This window comes from Octodon degus, unplaced genomic scaffold, assembly GCF_000260255.1.
Source record: "Octodon degus isolate 3935 unplaced genomic scaffold, OctDeg1.0 scaffold00107, whole genome shotgun sequence".
Lineage (NCBI taxonomy): Eukaryota > Metazoa > Chordata > Mammalia > Rodentia > Octodontidae > Octodon > Octodon degus.
Window position 1 is genome coordinate 9,610,462 of NW_004524683.1, and position 14,401 is coordinate 9,624,862.

At 41.2% G+C, this 14,401-nt stretch overlaps 1 protein-coding gene and 1 pseudogene across 1 annotated transcript in view; one reads left to right on the top strand and one right to left on the bottom strand.

Annotated features, from left to right (window-relative positions):
• The window catches only part of LOC105743229, a 19,313-nt pseudogene extending 18,614 nt beyond the window's left edge, over window positions 1-699 (top strand).
• The window catches only part of Rnf220 (ring finger protein 220), a 243,958-nt gene that overhangs the window by 149,065 nt on the left and 80,492 nt on the right, over window positions 1-14,401 (bottom strand). The window lies entirely within an intron of this gene.

The following is a 14,401-nucleotide window of genomic DNA, read 5'->3' on the forward strand; positions in this document are numbered from 1 at the left end:
GTTTGTTCCTTGAGATAAGATCTCATTATTGTAGTTCAGGTTGGCCTGGACTAGCTATGTGGTCCAAGCTGGCCTCAAACTCATGAAAATCCTCCTGCCTCTGCCTCCCAAGTGCTGGGATTACAGGTGTGCACCACCACACCAAACTTTGGAAGAGTTTTTTTCGATGACCTGAAGAATTGGGAGAAAAGAAAAAGTGCAATCTGGAGCCGCACAGACTTGTCAGCAATCAAGGAGCAAATGTAATGAAGATTTATACAAGCCTTGGTATGTCTCACTGAAAGAAAGAAACGTGCTTGTAACTCCAGAATGCGAGGGCAGGTGGCAAAGATCGTCAGGGCCAAGCCCAAGATGATTAGAAATGTTGTTGATTCCATGGAGGCACAAGCTGTCCAGGACAGTTGTTCAGGAAAAATAGGATGCTTTAAGGCTTCTCCAGAGTGGTCAAAAAGAGCTAGCCCTTCTGCTCGGAGAAGAGACATCTTAGGAAGAATCATTTGCCACAAGTTCAAGCAGTGGCCTATACCTTGGTGCCTAGAGAAAGGACACAAGAAGAAACGACTCTATGCAATGCCTTATGCAGATCACTTTGTCAGACTGAGAAGAAGCGAGGCAAGAAAAGTTTGGAGAGAAAGAAACAAAGTTCTACAAGAAATATTTCCACATCTCATTGAAGTCCAGAAGTTAGGTCTTGTCTAAAAAAAGTCTAAATTTTTCTTGCATAGTAGTCTCTGTACAAAACATATATTAAGTGGTTTATAAAGAAAGTATATTGTAATGACTTAGCAGTTGTTCTAAAGGTTAACATGACATGTGAATCTGAAAATGGTCTTGCTCCTACTGCATTTTTAAAAGATCAGGTATAAAATTCAGACCAAATTCCCATCTTAAAAATTCTGACATCTATGGTTGCTTTCAAACCACCTGCTGTCACAGTATGACAGTGGTATTAACAGTCAAACAAAGGCAATAAAGTAGCTTTTGAATTCAGGAAAAAAAAATCCCAATGCTGAGGTCATGCTCCAGAATCAATGAGATTGTGACCTGGCAGGGAGGCGGTCACTAATTTCTAAAATTTGCCCAGTGGGCCCAATATCAGGCAAGGGTGGGAAGCACTAGGCTTGGGTACACACAGCCCTGTATGAATGACAGTCCTGGTGATGCACTGCGAGTCATGGAGATTTGGTGACAAGTGGAGCAAACAGAGGACACGAAGAGTTTGGTCTCTGAGACCAGGGCAGAATCTGCATGTGACAATATTCTCAGTAGCTTGTGTACTGCACCTGCCGGTGGGTCTTTCCCTTCTGGGAACCCAGAAAAAAATGTAGCTGTAAAGGGCAGATCTATCAATGAAAGAAATGGGGATATTTGTCACTCATCAAATTTATTCCACGGAAATGCTGACTCCCATCTGGCATGTCTGGGAGTAGAGACGTGACTGCTGTCAGAGCAAGCCAGGGCCAAGCCACTGCTAGTTCATTGTTCTCAGCTGGCGAGTTCCCTGGCCAGACTAGTATAGTATAGTATAGTATAGTATAGTATAGTATAGTATAGTATAGTATAGTATAGTATAGTATAGTATATATGATATATTATAATATTATACATGATAAAAGTATAAGCCAAGAAGCAACAAGACCCTTGAGAAGATATCTGAGCTTAATGTAGTGGTGCATGTCTGGGAGTAGAGACGTGACTGCTGTCAGAGCAAGCCAGGGCCAAGCCACTGCTAGTTCATTGTTCTCAGCTGGCGAGTTCCCTGGCCAGACTAGTATAGTATAGTATAGTATAGTATAGTATAGTATAGTATAGTATAGTATAGTATAGTATAGTATATATGATATATTATAATATTATAATGATTACTAGTATAAGCCAAGAAGCAACAAGACCCTTGAGAAGATATCTGAGCTTAATGTAGTGGTGCATGCCTGTAGTCCCAGAACTCTGGGGCTGATGCAGTAGGATTGCAAATTCGAGCCCAAGCCAGGCTCAAATTTGAGTTTGAGTCCAAATTTAGTGACTTAGTGAGACTTATCTCAAAATAAGAATAAAAATGAGTTGGGCATGTAACATGTTATGAAGGACCTGAGTTCAATCCCCAGTACTACAAGAAAAAAGAGATCTGAACCATGGGTAAGGTGAACACAAGTGTAAAAGCTGGGATGGCCAGGCCCCCTTCCTCTGTCTGTCAGGCATCTGGAGAGGAGCACTGCAAGTGTAGGCACCTGTCGCAGTTCTCATTGCAGCTGTCAGCCCAGCAATTCCCTGCTCTCTGGGGCAGGCTGCAGAATTATTCAGCATTCCCAAGTGAACATGCTTGATTAAGTTTTAATTTTAGCGACTTGCTAGGTGAACAGGGTGTGTGGGAGGCAGCTTCATTGTTGCGGGGAGGGATGACGAGAATAAGAACTGTGCTCTGGACCATCACCCAAATCACACAAATCTGTTACCCAGCAGCACCATACAGGGCTGGGAAGCCATGCTCTGTAGATGTGGCAGAGGGCAGGGCTGAAAAGTAGGGAAAGCTGATGTTGCTGGCTCTCCCTTCAGACCCAGCTCTGCAGCGTGCAGTGGGAGTAAGCGCTACCTTGTTACTTCATACCAATTCTTTTTCCCTCAGCATTCATCTTATGGTTTTTTATCCAAAGATTTTAAGATAATCATTCTCAGGGGCCGAGGGTTCCTTCCCTGGCCTGTCTGCCATGCCGGCCCTGCCCCTGGGGCACGCTGAGACAGCAATTGAGACTGAGTGTAGTGGCACATGCCTGTAATCCCAGCTCTTGGGAGGCTGTAAACAGGAGGATCACTAGGAGTCCGATCTAGTAGGAAGACCCTGAACACCCTGTAGACCCTTCCCTAAAATACAGAAAACATTCATTCAATCATTCATTCATTCATTCATTCATTCATTCATTCATTCATTCACTCTCATTTCTCATTCATTCATTCACTCACTCATTTCTCATTCATTCACTCATTCATTTCTCATTCACTCATTCATTTCTGTGTCCATACACCTGTCTTCCAGATACAGCTCATTAAACCTACAGCTTCAGTTATATAAATATTAGTGACTTCAAATCTCTATCACCAGTCCTTCCTCCTCTTCTGATTTTTCACTCTCTCAACTTTTCAGAATTGCCCATCTCCCAACTTTTTCACCAGGATTTCTCACAGGCACCTAAAATTCAATATGTCAGATAGAGAACTAATTCTTTTTCCCCTTCCCATTGATTTGTCCCTCTGTGTCAGAGGGACTGTGATATTAAGCATCACAGTTTTTTTTTTAATTTATTTATTTTATTTATGTGTGTGTGTGTGTGTGTGTGTGTGGCCAGCTCAGCCCACCAGGGGGCGGGGCTGGCTGGCATGTGGTGCTGGGGGATTGAACTGCAGTCCCTGTGCTTTGCTAAGCTTGTTCTAGGTAGGTGCTTTAGACCACTGAGCCATCTCACCAGCCCCAAACATCACAGTTTATTGAAGCCACTGTTCAAGTAGTCTGGATTCCATGAGACTATATCCTTTTTTTTGGTTTTGTTTTATTTTGTTTTTGTGGTGCTGGAGATTGAGCCCAGGGCCTTCCACGTGCTAAGCAGTGTCTGCCACTGACCTATGTCCTCAGCCCTAGACTAATTTTCAAAGGCAGTCTTTGGTATAATCTTGTGGTATCCTCAGTGCTTAAAACAACTGGATTACACCTCTCTCTCTTTTTCCTTCCCTTTTTTCCTTCCCTTGATCTCTCCCTCCCTCTTTTTCTGTCCTTCGTGCAGGGGATTCAACCTGTGCTCTTGCACACCCTAGGCAGCTGTTCCACAGGAGCTGTCTCCAGCCTTAATTAGAATTTAATATTACCTGTTCCGTGTCACACACTGTGGTACTATGAAAACATTTGTCTTTGCACTTATACTTACTCTGCCACTTTCTGTTTTGTATTTCCTGTTTCCTTTAATGGTGATATCCATTACTCCCAGGCACTTAACTTGGAAATTTCATCACACATTTTCTTCTTTTAATTTGCACAGAAGTAAATTTTTTAGCTAAGTCCAGTAGATTTTCTAATTCTATGATTGCGCTTTAGTTTATCCCTTTTTCTTTATCCTCACTCTTGCCACTCTAGTTCTAGTTCTCTTGAACTATTTCCTCTTTTAGGAAATATATTTACCTGGGTATAGTGGTGCACAATCTCAGCACTCTAGGAGTGCTGAGGCAAGTTACTAGTGTGTCTAGGCCAGCTCAGCCTAGACAAACTAGTAACTTAATGAAACCCTATGTCAAAATTTAAAAAAAAAATGAGAATGGGGGCTGGTGAGATGGCTCAGTGGTCTAAAGCACCTACTTAGAACAAACTTAGCAAAGCACAGGGACCGCGGTTCAATCCCCCAGCACCACATGCCAGCCAGCCCCGCCCCCTGGTGGGCTGAGCTGGCCACACACACACACACACACACACACACACATAAATAAATAATAATAAAAAAATGAGAATGGAACTCAGTATGAAGGCTCTAGATTTTCAATCCCCAGTACTGAAAAAGGGAATCTATTTATTAAGATACGATTCACATACAGACCCATTTACAGCATACAATTCAATTATTTTAATATTACTGAGAGAGCTGTTCAACTCTCACCATGATGAATTTTAGGATATTTTCATCCTTCTTGCTCCCTGAATCCCTATCTTTAAGTGGTCATTCCCAAGCCTCCCATGTTCTGGACATCTCACGTAAGTAAAAGCACAATAGCACATAGCCTTCTGTGTCTGCAGTCCTTTACGTGGCCTGATGTATCTATGCTATACTATGTACCAATATTTAATTTTTTATGACTGAAAATATTCCATTGATGAATAAATCACATTTGTTTGTTGGTCAGTTAATGAATATTTGGACTGTTCCACTTTTTCACTGAATAATGTTAGTATGAACATCAATCAGTGTACAAATTTTTTTGTGTGTGCAAATTTTTGTGCTAACGTATAGTCTCAGTTTTAGTGTATATGCAGTGGTCCTTACCTGCAGCTTTGTTTCTTGTTTTGATTACCTGCATTGACTGTCATTGTCATGGTTTGTCTGTCTTTCTCAAGAAGGTCAATAGTAGCTGGTGCTGAGTCATAATGCCTGTGTCACTGGCCTTACTTCTCATCACACAGGAATTGTCTAATTTTACATTGCCACAAGGAGGGTGAGACCAATACAGTAAGATCTTTTGAGAGACCCCATTCATATACTTTTTTTTTTTGTGGAACTAGGGATTGAACTCAGGCCCTTGCGCTTGCCAGGCAAGTACTTATTCTACTGAGCTATCTCCCCGGCCCCTTCATATACTTTTTATCATATGCTGTTATAATTTTTCTAGCTTATGTTCTTCTGTTGTAATTATTACCAGTTCTTACTGTATCTAGTTAATAAGTGAAGCTTTATCATAGGTAGGTATGTGTAGGAACAGCCGTAGCATGTGTAAGGTTTGGTGCCATCTACAGTCTCAGGCATCCACTGGGGTCCTTGGAATATATTCTCCATGAATCAGGGGCGATCACTGTACCTAGCAGTGGAATCCTTGGGTCAAATGGTAACTCCATGTTTAGCTTTTTGAGAAACAGCCAAAAGGCTACACTATTTGTGATCTGCCACTATTTGTGATCCAAAACCTAAAGAATAATAAATACCAATCCTCCACAAGCCCTTTACTACTTTATATCTCCACAAGTAGCATACAAATGTTCCAAACTTCTTTATATCCTCACCAACATTATTACTATTACTACTATTATTATTCATTTTACTGTTTATTTTGGCAGTGTTGGAGATTGAATGTAGGGTATCAGGCTCACCAGGAAAACCCTCTATCACTGAGCTACAAACTTGGAGCTATTATCTGGCTTTTTGATTATACCCACCTTTGAGGATGTGAAGCAGAACCTCCTTGTGAATTAGATTTGCATTTCCCTTATGTAACAATGTTGAACTTTCCTTCCTGTGCTTATTGAGCACCATGTATCTTCTTGAGAGGAATACCTATTCAGATCCTTTGCCCATTTTAAAATTGGGGTATTCTTTGTTATTATTGAGTTTTCTTCTTTCTTTCCAATCTGATACCTTTTATTTCATTCTCTTCCTTAATCATTAGAACATATGATACAATGTTTACAAGAAGTGGTGAGAGTGGACATCCTGGTTTTGTTCCTGCACCAAGCGGACAGCATCTAGTCTCTACGATTAAGAAAGTCCCCTTGCATTCTTAGTTTTTGAATGTTTTTATCATGAAGTGGTGCTGAATTTTGTCAAATGTTTTTTTTTTTTTTGGTGTGTCTATTGTGGTAATCACATAGTTTTTGTTCTTTCTTTTATTAATATAATGTACTATATTGCAATAGTTTGTTTTTATTGTAAGTCAAATTTGCATTCCTGGGGTAAATCTCACTTGATCATGGTGGCATGATTGTTTTTATAAGTTAGACTTTGTTGAAGATTTTTGCATATATATTCATAGAAGTGTTGGTATTTATTTATTTATTTATTGTTGTACTTCTTCCTGGTTTTGGTAATAGAGTAATTCTGGCCTCCTGTAATGATTCAGGAAGTGTTCCTTCCTCTTTTATATGGCTGAAGGGGTTGTGGAGGATTGGTATTAATAATTCTTTAGGTTTGTGTAGAACTGGCCAGTGAATCTATCTGGGCTTGCTTTTGTTTGTGGGAAATTTTAAATTATTAATTCAAGTTCTTCACTCATGATAGGCCTATTCAGATGTTTTTCTTCTTGAGTTAGTTTTGGTAGTTTGTGTTTTTCTAAATATCTGTGCATTTTATCCAAGTTATCTAATTTTCTTGGCATACAGCTATTCATAACATTTCCTTATAGCACTTCCTTATGTCTGTAGGAACAGTACTTCTGTCTCCTGATTTAGTCCTGATTTTACTAATTCGAGTCCTCTTCTCTTCTTATTCAGTCTCATAAGAGGCTGTCAACTGGTTGGTCTTTCAAAGAATCAGCTTTCAGTTTTGTTGACTTGCTTTTGTTTTTCTATTCTGTTTTTCATTCACTATATTCTGATTTTTATTAATTCTTTCTTTTCTGCTTGTATTGATTCAGTTTGTTTTTCTTTTTCTAGTTTCTTAAGGTGGGCAACTTAGGTTAGTGATTTAAATCTTTTTTTTTTTCTTAAATGTAGGTCTTTACGCTATCAGTTTCCCTCAAAACACTGTTTTAGCTGCATCCCATAAATTATGGTATTGAAAAAATTATTTAAAGTTACTAATTTTCCTTGTGCTTTTTGTCTTTGATTCCTCACTTCTTGTTTTTATTCTTAAGTATATCCAGTGTTTCCTTTTCTAGTTGCTAATATACTTTGTTGTTCAACTAGTCTTGTGAAGATGCATTAAGAAACATTTGTTGAGTGCCTACTTTATTCAAGCTGAGTGGGAAACAGAAAGATATTTAAGATAATCCCTCCCATGAAGTAATTCACAGTAGAGTGGGGATAATAAAGAAACATACAATCTGAATGTAGAGGTTGATAGGCTCAAAATACACTGTTTACGTTCAAGCATGCATTGTATACACTGAATGTATAGATTGATAAATTCAACAGTAAACTTATGCTTGAAGTACAGAAAAATAAAGTAATTAGCTCTAATGGAATAGGTTTTGCAGATGATCCAGGTTTCTAAGAACAAACAGAACTAATTAGTTAGACACGATATAAGACCATTTCCCAAGTAGTGGGTGTAACACTGTGTAAAGACATAGAGTTGTGTTTTGAAACTGTCTCATTGCTATTTGTTTCTCAATAAAATTAATAAAAAAATTTAAATTTTTTTTTAAAAGACAGAGTTGTGAAACTAAATGCACCATTTGAAACCAGTTGTTCCTCTATTCTCAGCCTAGGAGGTTCTAGTGACTGACTCTACCCTTCTCTCTAAGATAATGGATGCAACACAGCATGAAGCAGTCATAGCACTGTTTTCCTGTCCTCAGTCACTGGTTCAGAAATGGGCACAAATCAGAGCCTAGGAGACACAGTGGGCCTTTGACTAGAATTTTGAGCAATTGGCTTTTTCCTACTGGGAAATGCCCAATAGGCAGATGAAAATTCAACTCATTCTCATGTAGTTGAAACCAAGGCAATGGGGTAGAGCAGAGCCAAAGGGGGGTGCCTAGTCTAGCACAGAGAGGGGAACTGAATTCACTGAGTGAAAGGAGTCCTGAAGACTACATACAGGCTCCCACTGAAGCCACCCACTTTGTTGAACTCCTACAACAACTTATCAGAATCCTGTTTACTCCCTTTTATTGTATGGTATAGTTAGCTTCAACTGCATGATTTCTTCTTTTTTTACCTAATGTCTGTGTGATCCTACTGACTTGTATTACATGTGAGATTTTTTATTACATGGCCTCTTACCTACCCATGTAGCATGGCTTTTATGGCTCCAGCAGCATTTTCTTTCTTTAGGTCAGGGTCTACAGGATCTACAGAGTCTCACAAAGTGATTCTCCTGTTTGCAGCCTCCCAAGGCTGGGATTACAGGCGTGTGCATCACCATGTCCAGTCTCAATTACCATCTCAGCACATCCCAGGGGCGGGGCCAGCACAGACCACCGGGGATCGAACCCCGGTCCCTGTGTCTGCTTAAGCAGGTGCTTTAGTCTGCTGAGCTATTTGGCTGGCCCTCCAGCATTATTTTCAAACCTGTATCTGAACATTTCCTGATCACTTGTTTCCTTCCTTAAGTGGTCCCTCCTCCAGAATGTCAGAACACTGCCGCTTAATTCAGCAAGCACTCATGGAGGACAAAGAAGATGCCAGTTGCGAGTGCCCATGGACTTACCTCCCTGTATTTCCAACCTAAATCTTGAGACTTTGTCCCTAAAGCCCAAACCCTAAGAAAGGGTAAAAAAATCAGGTTATAGTATTTATTTCTGTTGCAGCGGCCATAATTTTTTCAATCTTTCCCTTTAAATATAACACATAGCCTGGTCCATAGCAGTTTGCTACTGCTAACTATGTTACTTATAAAAATAGTTAACATTTATTGAATACTTGCCATTTTCAGGCATTGTTCTAAGCTCTTTATGTGTATGATAGCATCTACTCCTTACAGGAACCCTACAGATAGGCAGTATTATTGCCAACTTCATTTTATAGGCTGTGAAGGTAGGGAGGCATGGAGGTATGACCCACCTCAGCCAGATATACACAGACAGCAGGAGGTGGGGAGGATCTGAACCCAGGCCACCCACATTCTTAGGCCTGAGGATTGACAGCTTCCTCAGTAGGCTTTACTATTGGACAGACATGTGTGTACATCATGGATGGCTCCTTGGGAATGGCCCTATGTAGCTGTCACTTGGAGAACACTCTCTATGCTGTGGCTTTTGTCTTTCCTCTGGTCAAGAACAGCCTGATTTCTTTGGCCTTGGTCGGTAGTTCAGTATTGATCTGCACATTGGTTTGAATTCTCACAATTTCCTTAGAGAGATAGGGGAGAAGAAAAATCAGGCCAAAATTCATTTCCATTTTTAAAGTTATTTTTAAAAAGAAAAGCACTGGGGGCAGATAGCATGTCTGCCTCTTGAAAGGAAGGATCTTGTCTCCTGCCCATGATTTTCTCTGCCTTTGAAGCTCTGGCCTCCACCAGAGCCTCTGAGCTCACGCAGCCTGTGTGCTCTCGTTGAAGGTGATGGGGATGAAATTGGGGCAGGTCACCAAAAAGAACCCCCTGGCTTTGTTCTGAGTGAATGCTCTCTTTCTGAAAATTCTCAGCTGCAGCTAAGCAAGGGAAAGGGCAGCCCTTATTTCCTAACAAGAAAGGAAGAAGGTCTAGGAGGTTGTTTTTTCCCCAAGTATTCAGTGAGTTGCAGAAAAATAGGGACATAAGAGTCAGAGAAAGGACAAAAAAGTATATAAATAAATAAATAGATAGATAGATAAATAAATAAATGGCACAGCACAGCTCTAAGTTCCTTCCTATCAGGTTTTACAGAGGGGCAATAGATTTTCTTCATTGCCAGTCCTGACTTATCACAGCCTTGTTTTTAATGAGGTATAATAAGGGGAACATTTTGTAACAACACGGTTCCCCTATTTTATCCTGCAAACAGCTGTGTCATGCTTGTGGCTGGAAGAATGAATCATATCTCTGCCTGCATATGCTAACTCCCATGTAATTACCCCGGCATCTTAAATAAAGCAGGCCCTAAAGCTGTCGCTCACATTACAAGCAAACGGTGCAGACCTCGTAACTGGGGCCTCTATCATTACAATTAATTTATCACAGAAGCGACTGAGATTAGAGGCTAGAATTAAAACTCAGAGCATGGAGAGTCACCGCAGTGACACTGAAAAACAGACTCTTGAGAGGTGGCTGGCTCCAGCGGCTGCCTGACTAATGCCTTTTCCGGGGAAAGCAGCCTGAGTTGGATTTTGTTTTCTTTATGTTTTTCCCACTCAAAGATTTTACTAAAGTGATTTTGGTGCCTCTCTTGATTCAAAATGATGTTGAAGAAATTCTGCCTGCTACTTAACCAGAACTCTGAGCAGGAGTCACCATTTTCTCATTCTTAAATGACCACCGTCTCTCCATAGAAGCAGTCCCCCCTGAGACCTCCCATTTGTTTTTGTTATTAGAAAGGAATGTCTCATGACATCAGTTTGTTTCCTTTCTAGGGGCAGGAGGTTGGGGGCAGGGAGACAACAGTCCAGAGCATTTGCCTCAAATAGACGATGCTGTTAGCTTGTGTCCAGTGGTGCTGCCTAGCCAGGGCTCCATAACTGGATCACAAAAATGGAAAAATTACCTGAGTGCCTGTTTTCTTCCTTCTCCCAAGGATGGTACAGCCTCCTGCTACATTCTACACACACAAGAGAGAAGTTAATTCATTCTAGTTGAGCGCTACCTGAATGCATTCATGCTGGCTGAAGAAGGCTGACGAGAGACATTCAGACTCCACTCTGCAGAGCCCCCACCTGCAGACACAGTCAGCTCCTACTCTGTGCAAATAGTTTCCACCCATTTCTCATGTGTGGAGTGGCTACAGCCTCTCCCAGTCACCCTCCCTAAGCCCACACAGAACATGCCAGATCCCCACTCTTGGACACAGGAGTTCCTGTTGCCCTTGCTGTCCTCACTGGAGCGCAGTAATCTGCCTCTCTGCCAGTTCCACCCACTTAGTGGCAGTCTAGTGTGTACTCACAGACGCCTGCTGCCTCTGCTTCCTGGGCACACAGACAGACTGCACTGCTTGCTTCCCTCGCTTGGAAACACACACGCCTGAATTCTGGTCATAGGATTGGAGATGGCAGCAATGTGGGCCATTTCCCTTGGGCCAGTGACCCTTTCCTCCTGGATCCCTCATCTGCTTTTTCCTTCTCATGGCCAGCTAGGACATCCAGCAAGCTTAGGGGATGGCCAAAGCTGAGTTCCCAAACCACTGCTATGAGGCTGCCTTCTAAACCCAATTTGCTAGAATAATTAGGCCACCCTGATGAAACTGAGAGAACCCAGCTCCTTTCTCAGGGGGCTCTCCAATTGCTTGGGAAGAAGAGAGGAGAAGGAAAACCTGGAGCCTGAGGCTGGGAAACAGTAAGCTTCACAGCTTGTATGGGCTAAGCAAAGGTCAGGGGCTTAGGGTCACCAGGGAAGGCCATGGGCCCAGACTCCTGGAAGAGCACCTCTTGGCTTTGGCCAGGGGAGCACCCCAAACCAAGAAAAAAGGAGAAAAACTGACTAGTTTCATTCTAATTAGCTTTGGAAGGGTAAACATTGGAAAGGTAAGACAGGGGAAGGCTGATTCAAACAAACCAGTACGTATGTATATGGAGGCACACTGAGAGAACCACAGAGCAGGTGGAGGTGTGTCACAGCTCACACTGTCTCCACTCTGGTCCTTTCTCTCCCCTGCCACTGCTGTGTTCTCATGGCTCCATGGACACGTGTACTGAACACCTTGTCAGAGGACTCTGCTTGTCCACTAGCCCTGGAGTTCTTCAAGGTCAGAAGGGCCTCACACATCTTTATATGCCTTCAACCAGCTCAGGGCCTAGAATCCAACACTAGCTCAGGGACTGTTAAACGAATGACACGAAGTACTGTGGACGTATTTTCTGATACAGGCACAAGACTGCCTCTTTTTCCTCTCCACGTCAAAATGCTTTCTAAAGTAGGGTGATGAGGTCAAGATAGTTCCTCTTGTGTGCTTCTCGTCAGCATTTTTTTTTTTTTTTTATAATCAAGAGCCCATATTTGAAATTTGGGGGCTGGGGATGTAGCTCACTGGCACAGCACCTTCCTAGCAAGTATAAGGTCCTGAGTTCAATTCTCAGTACAAAAAAAAATTTGTTTTCTTGGATTTCTAACTTTGCACAGGGCAGCACAGGGCCAAGTGGCTGTAAGCAGATGAACTGATTTATTGTAAGGTATGTATTAACACTGTTTGAATCTGCCATAGGCTATGCCAAAGGCAAATGTGAAAAATCTCATTTTGGATCTTTTTATTTTTAATTTTTTTACTTTGGATCTTTAGAACTCAAATATCTCACGACAACTAGAAAATGGCTCTTTTTTTAAAAAATGTTCCTACAGAAATATTTCTAGCTTCACTTAAACCATTCATTGCTCACTGAGAGAAGGAATGCAAAATGCTTTGAAAAAACAGGCAACACTGTATACATTGAGGGGGGACAGGATGGAATTAGTATTAATCTTATCTTTCTCCCTCTTTTACTGCAGCCTTTCTCTCCTCACCTCTCCTGCTCACTCGAGAAGGTTCTAGAATAGGTCAGTTTTGGTCTGCATGAAATATAGGCTTAGTTTTGTCCTTTTCTTTTTGAATATCACTTCTCTATGGAAAAATGAGTCAGGTCATTCTGGAATAGAAGATCAGAGTGTAGGGTCAGGGTCAGACTGATGAGGCTTAAACATCCATTCTGATTTGGATGGGTTGAGAAAGCTCAGGAAAGCCACTCAACTGCTTGAAGCCTCTGATTTCTTATTTGTAAAGAAGGCATGAAATGAAAGAAAACTCACAGGACTGAAGAATTACATGCAGAAGATTTGGGACAAATGATGACACAAAGTAGGCATCCTGGAACATTGGCTTGGGTCTGGTTTTCTATCTCTGAATTAACACCCATCTTCTCTCTGTTTTATCTTATTACAACTCAGAAAATGCCCTTCTTACTGTTGATGTCTAACCCTCTGTATGTACGCTGGATTTCAACGCTTCCTGTCTGTTTCCTCAATTAACATCTCTCTCAGTCTTTTTTTTTGAATTGCTGCAGTCAGCATGTACACCCCCCTAGTGTTTTCTATTAAAAAAAAAAAAAAACAACCCGTCACTTGACCCCATAATTCTCACTTGCCATATTTTCTTCTCTTCTTTTAAATAAACATCTCCAAGTTATGTCTGCATCTGTTGTACCTTTTCCCATTTTCCATTAATTGTTCAATTAATGTGACTCTCAGTTTGTCCTGCTCTCCACTAAAATGGTTCTCAAGGATACCAGTCACCCTCCAGATGGCCAAATCTACATCCTTGGTCCCTCAGTAGTATTGTTTACAGTTCACAGTTTGTTCTTTTTTTTGACTGGGAATTGAACTCAGGACCTTGCTCTTGCCAGGCAGACACTGTGCCCCTGAGCTATATCTCCAGCCCCATTTGCTCTTTCTTGAATCACTTTTTGCTTTTGCTCCTTGGTTGTACCATCGCTCTTGTCCATTCCTTCTCACACTCTTCTAGTCCTTTATTGGATCTTTAAATGTTAGAGTTTTCTGGGGTCATGACTGTGACTTTTTATTTTCTCTTTTTTACACAATTCATCTTGGTGATTTCATCATTTGCAATCACTTTAGTGAGGTTATCATTATCATGAAAACAACAAAATATCTACATTATGTGACTTTGCCTTTGGACCTACCTAATGAGCAGGAAAAAAATTGGTATGAAAGACCAGAACAATTTCCACCTGTGTTATTTAGTGGTAGACATTTGTCTAAACTACCATAATCTGGCAGGCATGAAATATATCTTATGAGTAGCAGAGTTGGAGGAGGAGATGAAAGACAAAATTGAAAGCATAGCTCCTTTTGATGTGCTACTAACAGGAAGGAAATAAGTTTAGAAAACAACGAGCTAGTTTGCAAACAGAATTAGTGAGAATATAGAGAACCTCAAACTTCTGTGTTGAAAAATAAAGCCTTCTCATCCCAATCTATCCAGTAAAAGCCTTTTCAAATGAAGATCAATCTTGGTGTGAAAGACCAAATCCAGGTGGCTGCTAGAAAGATAGGTTCAGACTGAAGTAAAACACCGGGTGGGTGAGATGGCTCAGTGGTCTAAAGCACCTACTTAGAACAAGCTTAGCAAAGCACAGGGACCACGGTTCAATCCCCCAGCA